At 33.1% G+C, this 25,134-nt stretch overlaps 1 long non-coding RNA gene across 1 annotated transcript in view; it reads right to left on the bottom strand.

Moving 5' to 3' along the window:
- The window catches only part of LOC140620237 (uncharacterized), a 58,220-nt gene extending 33,695 nt beyond the window's left edge, over positions 1–24,525 (bottom strand). The window contains exon 1 of the long non-coding RNA XR_012020026.1: positions 24,338–24,525. This is a non-coding gene — a long non-coding RNA (uncharacterized lncRNA). The remainder of the gene's footprint in view (positions 1–24,337) is intronic.
- Between the last annotated feature and the right edge of the window lie 609 nt (positions 24,526–25,134).

The raw sequence follows: 25,134 nt of genomic DNA on the forward strand, positions 1-25,134 counted from the left end.
GACACTGTCTTTCCCAGTCTCTATTTTTTTAAGATTTTATTTATTTATCCATAAACGACACACAGAGAGAGGCAGAGAAATAGGCAGAGGAAGAAATAGGATTCCCGCGGGGAGCCTAATGCGGGACTCGATCCAAGGACCCCGGGATCACGACCTGAGTCAAAGGCAGGTGCTCAACCACTGAGCCACCCAGGTGCCCCTCATTTAATATTTTTGAATGTAAAATCAAATTCACCACATTGAACATGAAAATGCAAATATCTCTTCAAGATCTGTTTTTCAATTATTTTGAATAAATACCCAGAAATAAAATTGCTGGATTATGTGTCAGTTTCTTTTCAGTTTTTGAGAAACTCTCATACTATTTTCCATAGAGGCTGCCCCAGTGTTCATTCCTGCTAACTGTGTGCAGGGGTTCCAATTTCTCCATATCCTCACCAACCATTATTTTCTGGATTTTTTTGTTAACAGTCATCCTAACCATCTCACTGTGACTTTGATTTGCATTTTCCTGAAGGTTAATGATATTGAGCATCTTTGTACTTCTGTTTTCATTGCAGCATTATTCACAATAGCTAAGAGATGGAAAATCCCTAAATGTTCATTGATGGATATATACAAAAAGGAAATGTAGAATATATACAATGGAATATTATTCGAGCTTCAAAAAGGAAAAAAAAATCCTGCCATAAGGTACTACATGGTTGCAACTTGACGACATTATGCTAAATGAAATAAGCCACTCACACAAGGATGAATACATCATGATTTCTGGTATGTGAGATATCTCACACAAACTTACAGAAACAGAAAGTAGGAGAGTGTTGTCAGAGAATGGGGGAGAGGGAAAATGAGGAGTTCCTATTCAACGGATATAGAATTTCAGTAATGTAAGATGAAAAGTTCTAGAGCTCTTGCTGTACAACAATGTACATACAGTTAACAAAGTTCACATTTAAGAGGGTAGGTTCCCTGTTATGTGATTTTTACCATAATTTTTAAAAATCCATCTTTTTCATCTCAAAAATAAATCCTCTTCTACTCGTTTCTAAAGCAAATCAATATTCATTCACATTTACAAAGACAAAAACAGCCAAGCTTTTCAGTTGAATCCTAAATTATTCTTAACACTTTAGAAACAAGTTTCAAAGTTAATTACATGGCCTTTACCATTTTCATATCTAAATAATATAAATATCTCCAAATGTACAGGTATGTCTCAATTTACTAATAAACATATCATGTTTTTTATTATGTTTATGGATGGCATTGTATTTCTGATGTAGTAGGTAAATTGCTATTTAGAGGTAGCTGATGCAAATCCCATTCAGCACCTCAGTCTTTTAAGTCAAGTAATACAATATTACATACATATATCACCCGCCATTTAATAAAGCAAATAAAAAACTACTGCGACATTTTAGCTTTAAAGTTATAAATCAATATTTTTCACCACCAAGGTAAGTGAAAGATTTTTCATCTTCACCTCTTTTCTTTCTGCCTGACAACCTCCCCACAGGGAAGTCCAGGAATTGATCAGAATCAAGTGGGAGAAATACCACCTTCAAAGGATAAAAGGCATTACTGAGGTTGGAGGGAATGGACAGATTGTATTTTGAAGGAGAAGAGTTTTCAAAGTGAAAACTCAATGCAAAAAGGGTAAATCATCTTTTCCACCTGTCCAGTCAGAATGGAGAGAAGACTCCCTGTTTTTATTTACCAAGCATGGAGCTTTGTCTTCTTGGAACTTCTTCCTTCAACACAACAGTGGAATGCAAAGAGGCAGTCCTAGCCTGAAAATTCTTGTGGTGGACATCTGAGATCTGATCAGCACAAGACCTAACACAAATCCTATTTTTGTCTCTTGCTCATCCTTTATCTGTGATGCTGGCAGTTATTTATTTTATGTATTTAATTTATTTTCTCTTTGGAGTGGTCAATTAATTATGGATTCAGGTTTGGTTTAGGAGAAAGACTAGTCTGTTGGCCTTGAAAGAGTGTTCTCCTCGTCTAATTTCAATTGAAATATAAACTCGACCCAATTTCAACTGAAATATAAACTCGAGGGCCAGTCTTCTAGACCATAGTAAAGGCTTATGTTACTTTTTTGGTATATATATGAAAGGAGGAGTAAATAGATGAATAGTAGGTATTCTGGGGTATCTTGATAAATATATAATCATATTATTCTTTAATATAACTCCATCATTGTATGAGTGGACAAACTAGAAATATCACACTAGATTCAGTTAAGCAACAATTCATATCATAGTCACCAAATGTGAGCAGGATGTTCTTGACTAAAACCATTTCATATCACATTGGAATGCTCTGCTTTTTCAAGGGAAGTTCAAAGTAGAAATTAAATGAGTGTGTTTAAATTATTGTTATGGGGAATATAAAATGGATGTCGATGTTTGGGGTAAAATAGTTGCCCAATTGTATTGCTGGGGCACACCAAATGGAGAGTCAAGGGAAAAATCACTTTGGAAACTGTTCGCTCGGGATGCTTGGGTAGTTCAGCGGTTAAGTGTCTGCCTTCAGCTCAGGGTGTGATCCTGGAGTCCTGGGATTGAGTCCCACATCGGGCTTCCTGCATGGAGCCTGCTTCTCCCTCTGCCTATGTCTCTGCCTCTCTCTGTGTGTCTCTCATGAATAAATAAAATCTTAAAAAAAAAAAACCTGTTGGCTCTTTCATAGGTATTGTTAAAGACTAATAGTAGGTTTTAGGAAGCATTATGAGAAAGAGAAAAGGTATTTGGAGGAAGTTTGTGATATGAGCAATAGTTAATAAATTGGGTCTATTCATCATTCAGATATTGCTGTTCAAAGTAAAAGTGGAAGAATGAGGGAATGGATACTGTACTGGAAGTTTGCAATAGGTGTAATTTATCTCTAACTCACTTAACCTTTCAAGGATGGACATTGACATGGTTTTGTGTTTTGATACATACACATACACACACACACACACACACACACACACACAGGTCATTGTTTCCAAATGAAATTTAGGGTTTGAATTGAATGACATTGAATCAAATTATCTTGTGGATAAACAATAACAAGAGAGTGTGAATGTATGCAGTTAACACAGGAAAAACATTTCCTGAATGGACATAGAGCCAAATACTGTATCAGGGATAAAATGTTCAGAAATTATCTTGTGATATCCTTTTATTCCATAAATAAGGCAAAGGTTTACAGAAATATGTAACTTGTTGAAAAATAATATGAATAGTGGTTGCTCTTTAAGCCTGGGTCACTGTGTGATACATTTAAGCAGAACTCCATGCTGACATAAAAAAAAAAGAAAAGTGATGATAGTTTTGTTCTGGAAAAGGAATTTGCTGAACTAGTTAGTATGTGGTTGTTGGTAATAAATATTATTTTTATTCCTATAATACAGTAAAAATGATGCACTAACAAAGGTGACATAATTGTTTCCCAAAATATAAGCGTCTCCTCCAAACTATTTATTAATAAATGATGAAATATGTTTGGAAATATATAGCTATTTTTAATTAGTATAATTTCGATGTATAAATATCAGACACTCTATTAATTAAAGTTATTTCTTGGGCTCTATTATCATTGAAATGATTAAACAAGTTCATCTTTACTATTCAAAGTTTTGAAATTGCCTTGTCATGGTAATCAAATAATAAACTCCCCAAATTAAATCATTTTTACCCTTCCTTTTTGGATTGAATTGTGGGAAGGTTGGTTGCCTATGGGCCGAAACTACAATAGTTTTCCCTGTAAGCAAGAAAACAGTAATCTAAGTTGAAGACTTCTGCTGGTGGAGACAGAGAAAAATAACCAAGTTTTGGGCAGTTTCACAATGGAAAAGAAAAAGACAATAACACAAACTTCCAGTCTTGAGGGGTTTCAAGCTGATAGCTTGATTCCCTATCAAAAGAATTGCCCAAATTCTTAAGTTGTATGGGATGGAAGATTAAAAATCTGAGTCAAAATGTCTGAAGAGCAAAGAGAGCTATCTGGCATTCTCACTGTTGAGAAATAAACATTAAAGTTCAAGTCATGCTGTCAGAAGGACCATGGTGAAAATAATCAGGTTCTCATCTGAACTCTGGAGAGCTATGCTTGAAGAATGGGACAAACCTAAGGTAGACAGAGAGCCATACCAAACCTGCAGGCTGGATTTGAATCAGCAAAAGTTCTGATTTGATTAAGTTAATAGCTACCACATCTGGCTACCTAGAGGAAGGTAAGACTATTTGGAGCCTATCCATTTTTTAAACAAAATGTATGTCATTTGATGTCCTTACAAGTCATTTGCCAGTCTAATCATTCAACAGGAATGACAAGAAATGAAACCAAATAGCCAAAGACCAAAATAAATAAAAAGAGATTAAGATATTGGGGTTATTGACAAGGATTTTAAAATAACAATTCATATATTTGAAATATAGAGGAACAGAACCGAAAAAATTAGAAGATGGAGAATTTCATCAAAAACTAGAATCTAAAAAAAAACAAAAAAAAAAAACAAAAAAAAACTAGAATCTATAAAAATGATCAAAAGGGATTCTAGAACTAAAACTCAAATAAATGAAATTGAGACCTCAATTATGGGCTTAATAACAAGAGAAAAATAGAAGATAGGGTTTTTTGGTTCAATCAACAAAAAATAAAAAAAAAATATGTAAACTGAAAACAGGGGGGAAAAGAAAGGTATAGAAGAGAGTATAAGACCTATAAATGACGCAGGCAATTAGTCTAACATGCATGTAGATGATGTCCAGAAAGAGAAGAGAGAGAATGAGTCAGAATCAGTATTTGAAAAATTGACCCAAACTAGTGGATTATACACCCAGAGGTAAGCAAGATAAACACAAAGAACATCGAACCCATCCCTTCCCTTTCCTGCTTTCCTGTATCTTCCAAGAGGATCCTCTTTAGAACTTCTACCCAGAACTCTCCACCTCAGAACCTGTTTTTCAGGGAATTCAATTTAAGACAGCTGTTTCTGTAAAGATATAATTATGAGTAATTGACTTAAATTGGTGGCAAACACATTGCACTTGTATAATTTAAAAAAGAAAAATAAATAATATGCTTTCCTACATATTTATCACATGGCAAATTTTGGTACTGTTTCTTTTGTGTAATGATTATGTGTTAAGGCTACATATAATCTTTCCTATCAGACGGTTGTTGACTTGTATTGCTAATATATTCGTTTATTTTTCCATGTGTTCCATTTGTTCCAAACATGAGTTGACCTATATGACCAAGCTTCTAAATGAACATTCATAAGCTTTTCTTGATATTTCACATTTAGAAATACTCTCTATCCTACACTTGCAAATCTGTGCAGAATCAACTTGTTGAGGCTCTATTTTCTATTAAAGAAAGGGAGGAATCAGAAAATCATTTTTATAATTTATAAGCTGTGATATTATTTATAAATTTATTATTTAAAACAAATATCCCAAAATTCAAAAATTTGTCAGATGTGAGACAATAGTTTCCCAAAAATCTCCTCATAAAAAAGGAAATGTGTGTCATAGCAGTGTACGGAATAAACACCTGAAGTCACATGACACACCTTGGCTTGCAAACCAAACCGTTATTGAATTTTTTTTAATTAAAGGAGACACTTTGGTTGGGGTTTAAGTTATTTTTATATACACTCTTATTGCACAATGTGTTTTTCCTTTGCAAAACTCATCACAAGTAAAAATAGATAGTTTTATTTTGTATCTGTCTCTTCAGTTTGATGTAGCTCCATTAGGAAAAATATTTTTTGTCTGTTTTTCTGCTATATCCTTCTGTTATTAAAAGGTACCTCGTACACAGTAAATAATAATAAATATTTGTTGGGTGAATAAAACATTGAATGAATAAATGAATATTGTTTATATAAACATTTTATTTGGATATATCATACAATAGGAATATATATTTATGAAAGTTATAGGAAAATGTCATACTAAGAATGAAGAGAGACACATGGGAAAAATAACAGTTTCAGAAATATTTGAGTTCTAAGTCAATGTTAAGTACTCCACCTGGTTTCTTAAAAATATAATACAAAGTCCATATAAGGAAACAGAGTATAAGCAAAGGACCACTACAGGACCATGAGGGTACTATCTAGGGAGCCTAATTGTGGTCAATGGGTATATTTATTTTCTTTATTTGAATAGGGGGTTACTGTTTCTTTGATGAGTTCATCAACTTAGCATACGCATATGTGTGTGTGTGTGTGTGTGTGTGTGTGTGCTTATACAGATAAACAGGTACAACTGTATTCATATAGATATCAATGAGAAGAGAGTATTGTGAATGAACTACTTTCAAGAATCTATGTGGTTCATCTGTATTTATAGAAAAAAATTCAATCTCCACACATTCAAACAAAGTAGAATGTATTTCTGTTTAGCAGTTCATGCATGAACTGGATTTTTTCTTTTATAATCATCAGGAACTACAATGTCTTCAGGTAACATTAGAATGACCTATGTTAAAAGCTTCTTGGTGATTTATTAGCATTAAGTTAAAATAATACTATGGAAATTTATATGAATATTTTTTGTAAAAGTAAAGATTACCTTGTCAGTTGTATCCCTTATATTTTCTCTATAAAAGTTATATGAGTTTTAATTTTCTAGTTTTCCATTTTGTGGACTCTATACTATATAGAATACAGTGCAAATAAGTATTCTTTATTATTTATTGTACTGTGATGTCTTACTGTAGCTTTATTAATATTTTCTTAATTAAATCCCCAAATGTAAAGGGAAAAATAAGAAATTGTAACCCATGGAAAAAATTCTATGGCTAGAGGGATTCTAATGTATTTTGCCAAAGAATTTCCTGATATGATAATTAAAAAGGAAAAAAAAAAAGAACCTGATACATTAAAATGAAACATTCTTGCAATAGAATGAAAGAACATTTGTATTTCTGGGAAAATTAGATATGCCAGATGGGAACAGCCATCCAAGGTTTGACATGTTTGGTTTAGGGGATGAATTCTACCCATCTGAGTCAACAGTGATTGGACACTTACTCACGCAGAACACTGGTCTGGATGCTGAGAATATACAGAGGCAAAGGCATGGTCATTGTTCATGAAAGTATTATTAAATAAGTGGATCATTGGTTTTAACTACTGGTGGAGGAAAATCAAGACTAATGAGAAAACATATTTTTTTCAAAATTCTATTAACCCTTAATAGTGTTAAAAGAATTGAGTGGGCAGTCCCGGTGGCTCAGCAGTTTAGCGCCGCCTTCAGCCCAGGGCATGATCCTGGAGACCCTGGATGGAGTTCCACGTCGGGGTCCCTGCATGGAGCCTGCTTTCTCCTCTGCCTGTGTCTCTGCCTCTCTCCTTGTGTCTCTCATGAATAAATAAATAAAATCTTAAAAAAAAAAAAGAATTGAGCATAACATAATTGAATAAATGCCGGCCTTCAAGTTAGAAGTCCTGGATTTAAAACTTTATACTGGAGTTTATTAGCCATGTGACATCACCAAATTAAATCATCTCTCTGACCCTTTTGGTTCAGTTGTAAAATGATGGCTTTGGGATTATATATATGATGTATAAAAGTTTCCAATAGCCTTCTTTTAGAACATGTTAGGTATCTATTTTAACAAATGTTCAGTATTGCATGTTCAGTGTCAATATACTAAACATTATACTATAACAAATTGCCAATGCTTAGTATATTCAGTATATTAGTATATATTAGTATATAATTGTAGTGTAGTGTATAATTAGTATATAGTAGTTTATAATATATTCAGTATATCTAGTATTGCATGCCTAGTATATTACTAGAAATGTAATAGATTAAATCAGTATTCAGAAAAGACCATTTGACAGGGTAAGTGAATGATTTTACCCTCTGTAATCCTTAGGTTGATGATTCTGTTGTGAGGTAGGATTCATCTCTTGTACTAACCTTTGCAGTAGATATTCTTATGCTAAGCAGAGTTGATTGGGTTAATTTCTAATTAAAGATTTGATATGTAGACAGAAAAAAAAAAAAACAGAAATTCAAGACTTCAACCATATGTACCAAGCTCAAACATAAAGCTGTTTCCAAGAGGTCAATCTCCCAAAACCTTCTAACTCAAGTTTATGATGGAATAGATATATTATTAAAATTGGGTTGAGTACCCCCGATGGCTTTCTAGGGAATAAGGCACTGCAACAAAGCTTAAATTCACTAAGTTAACACGGAAAGAAGGAGACCTTAATTTGAATTCAGCTTTTACATATGCAATCTTTTCTTTAAATTGTACCTCGTTTATTATAGTGCTTCATGGATACTAATTTAATTACTATACACGGTGATATTTTAAGAGTTAAGCTTAATAAAACCTGAATGATTTTTTTTTCTTCAAAGTCTCCATTTATACATCTGGACAAAATATTCTAACTACTCAGCCCAAGACCCAGTGAAAGGAACAACATAAGTATGAAGCCCAAGTAAGTGCTTAAATCATTCAACCATTTATCATTAGATGACAAATCTCACACCTCATATGGAGACAATAATTCTGACCTATCTCAGGAAATTGTGAGGACAAGCCTAAAGCATAGAACTGCATGCTTACACAATCTGAAGGAGCTATACTGATAAATGTAACGAGACTAGTATGTATATGTGTAGCCTTCAATTTCCAAGTCTTCTCTTCCTGTACTCTTCGATGATTGGCCTAAAATGTAGGCTCAGACTCAGAAAATAATAGGGCAGTGTAGGGTAGCGCAATTAGATTGTAAGTAGAACCATGTTCAGAATAGGAAGCAGATGCATCCTCTGAGAAAAACAAAAAGAATGTGAACTCTTGTCAGCAGCAAATTAATCAATCTCCTTCTTCTTACAAAGGTTATGTTAAAGCTATATCTAACATAGTTTGCAAAATGCTGAATTTGAAGAGACTGCAAGTTTAAAGGGAATACTTATATACAATTCTAAGAGAACCAGATTTTTCTTTTTCTCTAAAGAGATTAATAATATTTCATATATGATGCTGCTGGGCTTTGGAGGAAAATCCTTTGTGTTCTTGAGGCTCGTGCCAGGCAATAATCCATGTGCAGTTGAAACTCATCAAAAAAAAAATCTTCATTTGGGGGTTGCTAGGGACGACTTTATATCCATTTATCGTGATACACGCTCTAAATACATTAATCTGCTTAATCTTGTATCCATTAGGTCCCAATGGTGGAGTTTTTGTTATTAAAAAAATTGTAGCATCTTTTATCTGATGAAACAAACCTTATTTCTAATTCAACAATGTCTACCAATTATTGAAAACCACGACTGTGTCAGGCCAGTGCATGACCTCTACAAAATTGTCTACCTTCTCATAACATCCCTATGAGAAAGATATTATTATCTACAAATTAGAGATGAAAATACTGAGTCTTAGAAGTAATTTGCTCAAAGTGGCAATAGCTTATAAGGATTCCAAGTCAAGTGTATCTGACTCTCTAGTCCATTATGAGATGTTCTATTATTTGAGCTTTCCATTGTTTTTAAGGAAAAACAAGTAATTCATACAACATATTAACTTTAAATCATTTCTATAAGCCAAACTGAACTTTATGTGGAGTTAACCGTACATGTTGTTTACAATTATATCCAGTAAAAATCCTTTAAGAATAGTTCTTACTACTATTAGAAAGAAAAAAACAACACATTTGTTCATCTTTTGTCTATTCCTATAGAGCAGTTGAATGCTATTTCTTTATCTGCTGCAGTCAAATCCAAGAACATTTGAGCCTAGACATCTTAAACCTTCTCTTGTGCAAAGCCAACATTTCTCCTGAGCCCCGTCAAGATCAGGTTTGAGTGTTATTGTGTAATTTGCATGGTCTGATATTTAAATTTGTGAGAGCAGAGAACTGACTACAAGATACAATTTAGCTGAAGAGATTTTCATTTCTGAAAAAAAAAAACACAAATATTTCATTGGATAAATGTATCTCCATTAACAAGTGCTTTATCATACTACTCAGCGATTTTGATTCCTCAAGGCCACTTATTAATTATAAGAAGGAAAATAATACACTACATTTTACCTAAGCAGAATTTATTTCTTGCATGAGCAAAAATTTCACTTAACCTCCAGCAAAGAATAACATATTTGAAATATTCACCTAAGGGTAAGAATTGTTTTGCACTTTATATTCTTGCTGCTTATCTACTGAACCTCAACCCCCAGATGCATATTAAGCCAAGTGCAGTGGAAATACAAAATCCTTTGGTAAAAGTGTTTTTGTAAAATTTGGACTTTATTTAATAAACTCCTAATTAGAAAATTATTGAGATTCATCAGAAAATCAGTTTCCAGTCTCCAGACATGAGGTAGTTCACAGAATTTCTCTAGTTTGATTCCTTCATAGTGAAAAAAAGTGGATGGAAATTCCTGCAGATTTAAATCATTGATGCATAGTGATTTTCTATAAGAATAATAAAAATTACATCTCCAATGTATATGTGAAACTAAAATGCAAAAAAAAATGCAAGTTGGTATATTCATTTCATTTTTTCAGCCTTATTCCTTCCTTGTCTTCTTTCTGTGCCGATTTGTTTCTTAAATGCTAATATGTGCCCCTTTAACTCTGGGCATTGCACGGTTGCACCTTTTTCCTTGTCTACGTGTATACAGTTGAATTTAATAGTAGAGTTATAATTCCAGATCCATCAAGGAAAAAAGTAAAAGCTGTTCCATAGAAAGTACTGTTCTCCCAAAATATCTTGTCTTTGCCGCAGAGGGCTTGCATGCTTTTCTCTATCAGCATAAAGTATCCAGAAGGTCAGAGAGCAGTGGAAGTGTCATGAATAACAACTAAACCATTCATTCCTACAGGGGGATTTCACAAATTTCTTTTTGTTTCTCAATAAAATGCTATTCACAGTAAGACATCAGACCAGAAATCTTGGCTAATTCATTAGGAGGAAAATATATCTGGGCCAAGCAATGTATATTTATTCAAGTGTATAACTTGAGAATAAGAGCAAGGTTTTCTAAAAATGCTTTTAGACAGGCAAACTAACCCAGCCTTGTAAGGTCATAAAGGTAGCACGGTTCTCTTGGGAGCACCAAGAAAATAAAGTCCTGCGTACTTGTTTTCTTCAAAATAATGAAGGTCAATGGTTTGGCACAATTATTCTGATCGTTTACATCCTGTTTCTGTTCCCCTTTGTGCCAGTGAAGTTATGTTCCTTTCCCAAAACAGGGTGTGCCCCCATGGAAACTTCACGAGGGGCAGCTTTTGCCAACATGGTGAAATAGATGAATCTCCCTTCTTTCTCAGTCTTTGTCATCTTGATATTCCAGCTTTGTCTTGGGTCCCTTCTTACCAGTAAAATTCTAGTGTCCTTAATTCAGCCATCAGGCATATTGCATTTGGGCCCAAGTGTTAATTTGCTGATGTCAGGTAATCAAATGCAATGATTTCTGAGCTGTAACAGCTAGCATCTGTGCTGTAACCACTGTGCTCATTCCCACTTCTGCCATATTTTTGTTTTTTGCCATTTATTTCTATTGAGAATGTTGTAATTTTAAGTCTTCCCACATCCTTTTGGATTTAGCAAACAAATGCATTAATGTATATTTTATGTTTTGAAAATGTATGTGTGGATGCCTTAAGAAAATTAGAGAAATCTTGAGAAGATAAATCTTCAGAATTTTTCTCAAAGTATCATAGAGTCTTAGTTCTATTAAAAGCCAAGTAAATACATATCAAACCATTTCCAGTGTCAAGGTGAAATTCATATTCTTCAGTTTCTACAACTGCATTACTTCCCTGATTAAAATTACATTGTGTTATATGTAGTACATATGTGGGTATGTAGTAATAGTTATTGTTTGGAAATATCCTGAGCAAGTGGAACTGTTCCGGCATTATGGTTTAAAACATTTTCAATTGAATCATATTCTGGTCCATTGGCCAGGATTGGTTAATGTGTTGTTAAGGCTTTTTTTTTTTTTTTCCTAGAATATCTTATAATAGACATGCTGGAATTTTCTTTTTTTAATATTTTATTTATTTATTAACGAGAATACACAGAAAAGAGAGAGAGGCAGAGACACAGGCAGAGGGAGAAGCAGGCTCCGTGCAGGGAGCCCTACGTGGGACTCGATCCGGAGTCTCCAGGATCACGCCCTGAGCTGAAGGCAGTGCTAAACCACTGAGCTATGGGGCTGCCCAACATGCTGGAATTTTCTATTTGTGTTTAAAGTTTACTTTTAGGGCAGCCGCAGTGGCGCAGCGGTTTAGCGCCGCCTGCAGACCAGAGCGTGATCCTGGAGACCCTGGATCGAGTCCCACATCAGGCTCTCTGTATGATGCCTGCTTCTTCCTCTGCCTGTGTCTCTCCCTCTCCCTCTCTCTGTCTCTATGAATAAATAAATAAAATCTTAAAAAAAAAAATAAAAAAATAAAAAAAGTTTACTTTTACATTATTTTCATTGTTTTTTTCCATATTTATAAATTATAATTGTAGCAATAGTATGTGCTTTTTGGAATAACCCACAGTTGTTGAAATAAATTCTCTGACTCCAGAAGCTACTATTTAAAAAATTATTCTACATCTTCACCTACCAAGTCCTTCTTCAGTATATTCAGTATATTCTTCAGGTATATTTGTAGTTTCAAATTGATGTAGTTTATTTAATAGTTGAAATATAAGGTTTAAGGTATAATATACCTTACATACGATTATACGTATGTATAATATACATAACAAGGTTAAATCTCAGGTATACATATACCAGCAAATTCGTTCATCTCTATTCATCTTAAGTTTCCTTCCTTGAAAGTAATAGCAATGATATTCATTTTAATCAACTGAGATAAAGCACAAATGAAACAATGCATGTAAGACAATCAGTATGGACTCTAGTATATACTTAGTGCTCAAAAAACTGGAAAGCATTCTCATTAATTATAATGGTATTTTGAATTCCCATTAAATAATTTTGAATAATTTTACCTGAGTTCAGGCTTAAATTAGATACAACATCAGCTAAAAAGAAACTGATTATTTGATTATCCAAGAGATGTCAGTATATTTCTTGTTTCCACAATCGGATTCATTATTGGGCACCACAAAATTTCTCATTATGTTCACATTTTCAAGCTTATACGGCACACAGTTTTGCTCACTCATTCTTGAGGGTCCCAGCCTCTATTTTAAAGAAGCAAGACATCTATGATGCTCTCGATGAAGGTCTTCAGTTATGTATGAGTTTCACTTCCAGTTGAAGGATTCAAATGGTTACAGAGATTTATTGGATAAAATTGGGAAAGTCTCTAAAATCATAAAAAAGGACATATCAGGCTTTAGCATGACGGGAATAAAGCAAACACAAAACAAACAAAAAAAATGTTACATTTCTCTCCATCAACGATAGGTATATTAGCAACTAATTAGGTATGTCAGGTAGGCCCCACACCATAGAAACATTCACTGTTAATAAGTCCAAAACTTTTCTAAGATTTGTATTTGTCATTTTATTTTTTGAAAATAATTTTGAAATCTTAAATTACTTGGTTTCTGGATGGACTCTTCTGAGCTCTTTTGAGATGTCTAATTAACTCTGGTAGACTGACCTTGGCTTATCTGTTGCCTTAATTCAAATCAAGAATAATCTAGATACAGAGCAGTCACTGCTGGTTTGATTCTACCTCTGGTTGAGTGTTCTATAAATGGAGTATAAATAAAGTGGTTCAGGTCCCCAGAAAAGTAGAGACAGTTGGTGGCAATAATTGATAAAGGATAGAATAATTTTAATGGGAAAATTAGGTTAACTACCAGGAGTGGAAGAAGTGTGAGGAAAGGGGGATACTTGGCATGTATGTGAGATAGCCCCCAGCTTCTAACATTTTGGATCTGTCTCAATAAGTGAGGCCATGAGAACAAGGATAAAGAGAAAATCCAAAGAAGAAAAGCCTGGACCTGATTTTAAAGTTGTGCCAAACTTAAAAGAAGAGAAAGAATACGGATGTCTGCAATACAAGTGAAAATGTTATTTGGGCATGTATTCTAATAATTTGTAGTTATTACTATAAAGTTTTCAGGGCTTTTATTATAAGCAAGCATTAAAATATCACCTTTTCCAGTCTTCAGAAAGCAGGTAAATAAAAAACCCAAAGGGATGGATGCCTGGGCAAAGGATATTTCCAGAACTAGAGGAAGCTGTGCCATTCAAGTATGACCACATCCCTAATATCCAAGTCTTCTGTAACGTGATGGAAGAAAACTATAAAATCCATGAAGGACACAAACTACATTGTATAATCTTATGCAATATTTGTTTTACCTCTTTGTTATCTAACTTCCCACTAGAATATGACTTCCCTGAACACAGGGACTTAGTCATTTTATTCACTGTTTATACCTAGGGCTTAGATTATTGTTAGGCACATGGTAGGACCTAAGGAAATAGTTGTTAAATGAATTAATTGGCATTTCAGATTCACTTATACTTAGTAATCCTTGGCCTATAAAATCTCTATATTGTGTGTGTTTAATTTTTCTTAAGCACACGTTAGTATATGCTCCCTTATATTCTACAATGCTGAATGGTTTTGATAGTTTTTGATAGTCCTGATCCCAGTCCTCTAAACCTCCATCATATTCATTCCATCAGATGATTGTATTTCAAAAGTGTTCTCATTTTTTAAACATGCCCTCAGATTTTCCCTACATCTTTATCTATCACTCACCCACACTCTATAGTGTCTGTAGGTCTATATTTACATGTCATAAACATCTGTATATCATCTGATACCTTGCCCTATCAATGACCAACTTTTTTCTTGTATCCTCCATGTCCACTAGCTCTTCATCTTCTGTGCATCCTCAGTCCCAGTCTATATGGCATCAGGACCTACTCCTTCCTCAATTCTTTTAATTTACCATTCTTAATTTCCTTTTCTTTTCCCCACCCACCTTAGTTCATTTGGGCTGTGCTAACAAAATACCATAAACTGGATGGTTTATAAATGATAATTTATTTCCCATGTTTCCATAGGCTAGGAAATCAGAGATCAAGAAACAGATTGTGTTTCTGGTGAAGATCCACTTCCTGGCATATAGATGGCTTTTCTACATGTCTCACATGGTGGAAGAAACAAGGAAGCTTTCTCAGCTCATTGTACAAAGGCACTAATCCCATTCTTGAGAGTTCTACCCTCATGATCTAATCACCTCCCAAAGACCCCACTTATTAATATCATCATTTTGGGGAATAATATTTCCACATATGAATTTGAGGGGAATACAAATATCCAGGCCACACCATCAGATGATGAAAGTAAAACTGTGAGTATACTTGCCTTACTAATCACATGTTATTTTTTAAATTTTTTATAACGTAGCACCCCTTGTCTCATCTATTTCAAGAAAGCTTCCATTTTCTCATCCTATTTTTCCAGTCTTAAATGGGTTGTCCAAAACAAGACATAAGCTAGGGTTCAAGTTTGGTACTATACTTTGATAAAGGTCAACTTCTATATTCTCACTAGATAATAGGGGTCAGCCTGGCAACTCAGCATGTTTCACAAGGTGAGAGATAATATACTGGACAAGACACACAGTTAAATTCATTCTCTTCATCTCTTCCTAATCTAATCAAAACTAGGTAAAATATGGTAGTGCCTCCAATGGTCCTGGAAGATCATTGAACACAAAGACATCCAGTGGGGGAAATGTGCCTTTATTAATATACCAATAGGTAAAATAACATAAGAGGGGCACATTCTAATCGAGTATGCATTAGGTGCCATGGAAGCACAAGGTATATAACAATACCAATTCAGCATATAGCTTGATCAATAAGTTTTCCTAAGCAATATAGTTCCGGTCATTTTGTTTTAGTTAAGAAAGTTATTCAAAATTTTAGCCTAGCCCCCCATGATTTTTTATAAAAGTCTTAGTTACTTACCTCATTATTAACCTAACACAACATTATTCTAAAAACAAACTGGACAAGCTAGATGCACTACAAAAGCCAACAGCTTGCAATGAATCTCAGTATAATTACCTCATATAATTTTTACAACAGAATACAAAATGTGCCAAGGTGGAAAATATTGCTTATCACTCTGGAAAGGCAAAGTTCCCTATTACTCAAGATAAAACTGCTTTCTCTTAAAGGGGCCCCAAGCATTTGAAGCAGATAAGCAAGAGGACAAAATGTTTACCCAATTTATAGTCTACTCAGTACATTAAGGAATAGATTCTTATGGCCATACCTAATGTAGTTAAAAGTTTTGGAGTGGGAAGTAATGCATTTTTAATCCTCATCATTATTTTTTAGATAATAGTTAATCGATAAAATGTACAGAAAGAACCTGTATTTGTACTCAGTTTCACTGTTGACCTCCTATAAACAAACTCCTTTCAAAAGAGCTAAAAACTTCCAATATTACAACTGGATTTTAATGCTTTAGTTGTAGGTTTTATGAGGGCATCAAAAGATCTCTCTTTGATTTTGTTTTTCCCTAAATACTGATTCAACACCAAAGTCCACTCTAGGCCACGCAGTGAGTTTCTCTTAAAATGTCACATATCTGAAAGACAATAGGCAAGTTAATAAAATTTTCAAGTCAGGAATGTCACAATAGGCATGTGTTTCCATTCATAAAGTATGTCTTGAACACACACAAACTATCTTTTGTCATCTGTTTCTGCCCCATTTCGAAATTATTCTCTGCTATTAATTAGAAGTGACTACAATTTGATTAATCTCAAACATGTGTCACATATAAACAATGTGGAGAACTGAATTCAATATTTTTTCACTTAGAATATGCATGGGGTTCATAGAAAGAAACCAAGTATATTTTGTAAAACAATTTGAAATCTAATGTTATCACAGAAAGTGAGAATATGATCAGTGTCACATTCTAGTTTATTTGAAGTATTAAATTTATAGAAGAACCTAATTATATATTATTTCTTAGACAGAAAATATAAAAACTAAGTGAACTTTTTTTTCTCTCTCCTTTTACTACCAAAATTCTCATTAATGTAATCTGTTTCTTCAGCTTGAGAATCTACCTGATTTTGGTCCCTGTTCAGTGTTTAATTGAACTCTTTTGGCAAAAGCTTCCCAGTACCTGCAAACTCATAGTGGACAATACACACTGCCCTAGCTTAGAGAAAGGAAAGTTTCAATTAGCAAGGGAAAAATGTCTTTTTTGCCTAATTTAAATTATCATTATTAATATAGGATATGTACTAAAACACTCATTTTTCAAAGTGCTAATTAAATTTCCATAAATGCACTAAGCCTTTAACCAGATTATAGAAGAAAAATTATATGATAAAGTAGTTGTGATTTAAAAAACAATGATTCCATTTAGGTTTTTCTGTTCAACTTTCTAACAAAAAAAATGTTTTTCTTTCTTATTACACAGCCTGCAGTAATAAGTGAAATATAATCCTAATTAATTTTTCCTACAGCTGTGTATAAATCAATAGCTGCAACATCCCAAAGGAAACACACACTGCACGGTCCTCCAGGTTCCTAATGAATGCAAATAGAATGACCTTTTTCTGACAACTATGAATATTATTTCACAATTTCACCATTGAAATCGCTGCCATCAGCAATTCATACAGCAAACATGGAGACTAAACAATAGTTGTAAATAACTATTCATTATGGAAAGAAGGGAATGGGGAAAACTGAGCCTGAGTTATGCAACTTTTAAGCCTGGAGCTTCATTTTTTTAATGTTTTGTTTTGATATGGAAATTGTCTTAAATGTAACCAATCTTCGTTTTAGTTCTTTCTTCTCTATCTTAGGGGAAAAAAAGAGCTTAAAATGAGACAATGTTTTATGCCATTTAACGGAGAAGTTCAATATTGAAATGTTTTTGTAAATGAAATGGAATCAATCAGTAATACTGTGAAACTCTAAGTACTACATTCAAATTATTAGGAGACTATGGTTATCTTCCATGAGAAACACCTGCTGGAAATATATGTGCAGCAAACCCTGTTGGTGTACTTATCAAGGCAACAATATTCATGCAGTGAACATGAAGATGACTTTAGAGGCTATGAAAACATAATGACATAAAGATGACACCTATGGGAACCTGAGAAAAGGTGGAAGTAATTAAATCACATTATTGTCCATTTTGACTGAAGAACCACTTTATTCTAAAATACAATAAAACTGCATGTACTTATGCTAAATCATATTCAGTTGGCCACAAAACTTCATTATAGCCATGAAGGTGTCTCATTAAATAGAAATTAAACTCAAATTCTATAAGAAAAGTAATTAAATATGTTAAACCTAATTCTGCTCGTCATACATCTATATGCTGAAAACTCCCATTGGAGTTTCCCTGGAGCCAAGAATATAATTAGCCAGTAGAGTTCAAACACTCATTAAAAATAGGACTCCTCAAATTGCAACAAGTTTCCAAAAGAGACTCACAACAAGTACATTCCATTTTCATACAATTTGAAAACTACACCTTCCAGCCTTGTTCTATAATTAATTTTTATACCTCCACCAAGGACTGCAGACTACAATCACATAATTATTTGATATTCCAAAAATATGCATTCGTGATATGCGTAGAATATGTTTACAGAGAGAGATTAACTTACTTTGGTAAGTAGTTGTACTGCTATTTTAGCATAGAGTCAGCTTTCTATACTTTCAAATCTGAGAACTGTCTTAAAACCCATTCAAAGAATTTCTTGAAACAGTTAAGAAAGCATTTCTGTGACTGGTGTTTGGCCATATCAGGCATAGATGGCATTTTTTACCTGTATTAAACAATCTCCACTTGATGACATCTCCTAAAGATGTCTCTACTCTCACACCTGTAATGCTTTCATGTTCAAAATGAATCCCTGCTACATCTCACTCAATATTGATCTTTAAGGCATTTCTCCCAATCCTTTTCCCAGTGTGGTCACTGAACGGCATCAGAGTTCAATAGGAAGATCAGCTGCTCATCCACTTTTTGCTAAAGCAATTTGTATTATGGATTTATTTTAGCAGTCTACAGTGGCAGTTGCTGTTTTTACTATTTAAATGCTTTGATTATCTGACCTTGCTTACTTTATCTTTCTAAGTGCTATGCATGGGCTTTAAAATGATCAATAAGTGGGGATTCCTCTACAGGATTATGTTGAAATCAATCTCAATTCAGACTTTTTGTATTTTATGTTTATTACTTGATCTGTCTTAATTGCATTCCTTATTTTGGCAAAGAAGTTGAAAACACATACTTAATTATGCAAGTAAGAGTCTTCTAAGAGCCCCACATGTGATAAAAATAACCTGCATCCTTTATACATTATTTTATTCATTCTTTTAATGTGAAAAAGGAAAGAATTAATTCCTAGATATTTTCTTCAAATCCCTTTTCATTATAAATAAAGACCTATCCCATCAGAAGAAAAACAATTATGTATAGCAAGTAATTGAAAAATCTTGAAGCACATTAATGTGCCACATTAATCGTGGCACATTAACTATGGGACTTCAAGAAGCACTATTTTTACATATATATCGCACATCAATGTGTTTATAAAACTTGTTGCAGAAGAAATTAAAGCATCATAGAAGAAAAACCAAACAGAATTCTCAATAATTACATCTTTGAAAATCAATAGAAAAAAACTATAAACTTGTTGAATATAATTTAAAAATTTAATATTCAATGTAATAAGAAAAATTTGTCAGTTTCATACACTCAATACTAGTTTTATACAATTTTTAATTTTGGATTAAAACAGCAGTAAATTGGAAGCTTAAAATGCTTTGCATACTTTTAAAATCAGATCTATGAACCTTAGAACCAAGATTCCATAGCAATTATCAGTAATATTAAATGAAAAATAAACTCCTAAAATTAACTGTATAAGGCATCGGTGTCATGGAGTATGATTTATTACACACAACTATTAGCACTCGCTAAACTTTTGGTCTAATTTAATTACATCTTATATCTTCTGGGCTGATGTAGTCACATGAATCTCTTGAATTTTATATTTGGATCAACTTATTCTAACATGATTTTTCAAGATAACAAATAAAAGCAATGCAGATGTGAGCTAAAAAAGGAATTGATGTAAACTTCTTTTTAAAAATCCCATTTTTCAAATCAAATCTAATGTCTAACTATCTCTGTTACATATTTTACACATATGTAAAATAAAGTATAAAATCTGCAGTTTGCTCCAGTGACCAAAAATTCAAGCAGTCAAGAACCTGAGGTAAATAAATATATGATTATATACAGAGTATTTGTCATATGTTCACCTGTACAAATACAACATTTTTCTGCTTAAATGATTTTTAAAAACTCTCACAGGACTAGGGAAAATCATGCATATCCAATAGGTATATATACACATTTTCATACTCTGAAATTATCGGCCAAAATGACTTAATATTTAATAATTTTCATTTCAGACTAGAGAGTATTAGTACATTAATTTTTTTCTGCTGCTCACATTAAATAAGACAGAAAGTGTTAGTGAATAAAAAACAAAATCATCACGAGATAATCCATTTTAATCGTTATAGCATGATGTTAGGACAGGAAAAGTAAGATGCGTAAACATGAAAAGAATGAGGAAAGAAGTTTAATTACCCAGTAGTTGCTCTAATGATTTTCCCCCAAAACTCTTATAACCAGCTCCTTTCTACCGTTTTTGGTAGAATAGCACTTAAGAGAAATCATTTTCCAGAAAGTTTTGCATCTCTGTAGATCACAACCCTGGCAAGGCATGTCCATACTTTTTTCCTCAAGTGGGTAAATGTTAAGAGAGAAGAATCCAAGTTTCATGATGCAGCAACACAAAGCTGGGAAGTGAAAATTATGTTGCAGCGGAGTCTTGAAAATATGACTGTAAAAGTTAATCAATAAAATGTCTATTCCTGTCTATTCACCGGAGGCCCCAGCTGCATAGCTTCACTCAATCGATACTACAAATTATTACGATTTCCAGGTTCCCACTGGACATTCAGAACAAATCTTTCAAGTGTAACAGGCTTATACTGAGTATATGGTGTGTGTTCTTCACATTTAGTTCAAAAAGAGAGGAGAAAAATAAAATCTAAATCCTATATGTTCATTAAAACATTAAGCTTTATGGAACCAATAACTTACAAGGTATATTTTCAAGTTAAAAACAATCTTCCCTTTGATTGCCAAATGTTTTACTACTTTTTTTTAACTGTTTCACATTTAGTTAAGAAATTACTTAACTTAGTAATAGATCTTGGTATTGGAACCTGGCTAGCCCTGAATGACTATTCTAAAGTAAATGAATAGAGGAAATCATTATGAGATATTTACTTATCAAAAAGGCACTTGGATACATTATCACTATAAGGATGAATGTAGAAACCTGACATACATTTCAAATTGTAACAGGTTTCTAAAAATATACATTCTAGTTTTTTTTTTTTTTTAAGATTTTATTTATTTACTCATGAGAGACACAGAGAGAGAGAGGCAGAGACACAGGCAGAGGAAGAAGCAGGCTCCATGCAAGGAGCCTGATGTGGGACTCGAACTGAGGAATCCGGGATCATGCCCTGGGCCAAAGGCAGACACTCAACCGCTGAGCCACTCAGGCATCCCTACATTCTAGTTTTTATGACTTAAATTAGCACATTAAAAAAATATGTTTCAGGTTTTTATTTTTTTCTATTTTTATGAGGTTAAAAAAATCATGATTTCAGAATTAAGTTTCCCCATTTGAAGAAGAGAAAAAAAAGGGTCCCAGAATGTTTTGCTCTGGTGAGATCTTCTGTTCTTTATAGCAAAATTCAACTGTAATTGAGAGCTCTAGAAACTATGCAAGTCTTTGAACTTAACTTTCTATACATTTCACCCTACATCACTTAGTCAAATCCAAAGACTTTCAAATAAAGGAATGACTGGGTAAGAGAACTCACTATAATGTTCCCATGCCATATGACACCTGATGTGACTTTTCTTTCTTCTTGCTGGTGAATACAATGGTGTCTGGAACTGCCCAATTCCAAATCAATTGGTAAATCTGATCAATTCATGCCACCTGTCGATTGAGTGGAGCCCCAAAATAAACTATAACATGGTTTTTTTTTTTTTTGGGCTAGGCCAAAAAGGCTTTGATTTTATTTTATATTTAAATAGTAGCATGTTTTATTTTTTCATGTCAAGACACATGTCTAGCATGTAGGCATACCCCATGACTATGTATATTGAGTCTATATATATTTTTTAAAGATGAACTTGCTTCTCTTAAGAAATAATCATTGGTTTGATTATGATCATGTGTCAGTCTCTCTAAATTCAACATGTTCTTGTAACATGTCATAATAATATTTATAATTTTTTTGGATTTCTAAGATATTTAATTGCTAAAAAAATTCCAAATAGGCAAAAAAAAAAGTAGTTACAATCTTAAATACTCTCTTAGGTGATATTTGTACACCTTACCAACAATTTCTTATTGAGAGAGAATAGTGTACTTAATTTCATGATCAAGCTATATTGGAAAATAAGATAGATAAATACAGATCAAGTATATAGAACTTAAGTTTAGTCTTTCATTGTTATTTAACTGGACGAATCACTGCTTGGTTTATTTACTTATTAAAATTCAAGATTGGAAGCAGATCTTAGCATGCCAGTTTTCTGATCAAAAATGGTATTTTCTATGAGTGCACTGAATAATATGCATTTATCTGGCATGTAACTGTAGAAAAAAATGTTGGCATTATTTTAATAACATTAAGTTCACATGGACCACTATCATTAGCTTTATATTAGTGTTCACAAACATTTTTATATATTTCTTGTTATCTAAATATATCTTAAGTATATTATTCCCCTAATACAATTCAGCTTTTTAAAAGACCATAATATTTACAACAATAGTACATTACTATAGCCATTCCCAAAGAAACTTTGCCCAATGTGCTTTTAATTCTTGGTACCAATTTCTACCTTTCAATATTTGTTAATGTGGCTTTTTTGTTGTCTGAGTTCTGGCAGCTGACTAAAGTTACGTTAATCGCAAACAGGATTTATCTGAGTGTTTAATTTTATTTAGAAGCCTGTAAAATGTCATCCTAGATTGTAAAATTATTTTTAGTATCTTCTGATATTAAACCATAGGACTAAAACACAGAAATAAATTCCTCATGAATAAATTTCAAAAATTTTACTTTTACATTTTAGCATTTTTGGTTAGCTTTATAAACCATAAATCAAAAAAAAAGTTTCAGCATTCATCATATGCAATATTTTGAAGTCCTATTGATAGATATATCAAGATATGCAATGAGTAATGAAAGTTTAGAATTTAGCTTACAAAGATTAGTTAATATCAAATGCCTGTTTAGCTCTTGCCTCAGGATTGTGCTCATAGGTATAAGTTACATGAAAAGAAGAAAAAAAAGTTTAGCTATGTGTGCTTTATCTAACTGTGATTACTCAATTTAACCAGTGTTCGGTAAGTAAAGAACAATTTTTGAAAAATAGAGAGGGGGGGGGGAGGATAGGGGAGAGGAAAAGAGGGAGAGGGGATTCATCTGGGCTATGCTACTTTTAAAAATTATTCTTGAAAAATGCTAAGAAAATCAAGCAAAAGGCACAGAGGATAGAAAATCTAATTATCAGAACATTCAAAAAAGAAACCAACGTTTATTTGAAAAGTGAATGATAACATTTGAAAACATAGTATTAACCATAATAATTACATAAAGATTTAGATGATGAAAGCGGAAATTAACTACTGGAAGATGTTTCACTAAAACAATGTTCATGAATGTTTCAAAACAGCACAGATCTTTGTTACTTTTCTTCATAGTTCCTTACATGCCTCAATGGTCTGACCAAAAAATTCTAACTCTAAATGTCTCTCAATTTAACAGTGTCTTGCTTAGAGCTGCTACTTTAACAAAAAAGAAAGGCAACAAGAGCCATATGTAACCTTTGGACTCCAAAAGGAGAAAGATGAGAATGCCATTGGCAGATAGGTGCTACAGAAACACAGTGTATTCTTTCTCTTGCATCTTACCTTGCACATTTCTTGGTAGTTAACAAGAAAGTTGACCACCATATCATTATTTAGCACCGGAATAGGACAGTTACAATGCTCTGCATGTGCCATTTCGGTTAAGAAATGATGCAAATTTAAAGTTTATCTCTTTTGGAACCAACAATTTATTGAACAAGCTAGCACATTTACACAGAACCTTTTGCAAGACAGATAGAGTTAAATATTTAGCAACGAAAGTCAAAGGATTGACTGGATTTTAGTATGTAAAGTAAAACTTTCTGAAATACTAAAAAGCAACTCACTTGTAATCATTTTTTTCTTCTTCAGAAGCAATAATCCCTTCTGTCACTGTCTTCAGCTCTGCCTGGGGTTTTCTACTGTTCTGTTCTTGGCGAACTGTTTCTGCTATTTGCTCAGTTAGCTGCTCTTGAGTAGCTTTCAAGCTGGATTCCATTAGAAGAAGTTTTTCATCTTGACTGGCAAGTTCTTGGGCTGAAAGATAAAACAAGAACATTGCCTTTTAAAAAACCAAGTTAATGTGTTTTTTTTCTTTTGTTTTTGGTTTAAATTTTATGCAATGCAACTTTGAGGAAGATTTAAACAGATCCTTCTTGTCAAAATACAAGATCATGCATTCAATTTTCAGATTCCTTTATTTAAAAGCACAAGTAAACAAAGGTATGTATGAAGGAATACAAGATGCATGTCTTTAATCGCAAGTTTATAAAACATTTGAATTCAAAAATTCAATGTCTTAATCAGACAATAATTTGCTGCCTTTAATTGTGACAATTCTATTGCTACATAAGTGTATTATAACAGAATATTCATGCAAAATATTCCTTTTCTTTCTTTTACATAAACCTCAGGAATATTTTTATATATTCACATAGACAAAGACTGATATGTTCTAAATTATGCCAAAATGATAGCTCTTCACTGATTTATTTTCATGTATAATATTTATGAAATTTAAGCACTTTTTCAAGGTCATCCAATAGATGGCACTCTTTCATTAGACCAAAGCAGACTTAGGCAGTATGCTTCAAGCTCTCAAAAAATAAGTGATTTAAGACAAAGACATTTTTCCTTTGTTCTT

This window comes from Canis lupus, chromosome 28 (genome assembly GCF_048164855.1).
Source record: "Canis lupus baileyi chromosome 28, mCanLup2.hap1, whole genome shotgun sequence".
In the NCBI taxonomy this organism is placed as follows: Eukaryota; Metazoa; Chordata; class Mammalia; order Carnivora; family Canidae; genus Canis; species Canis lupus.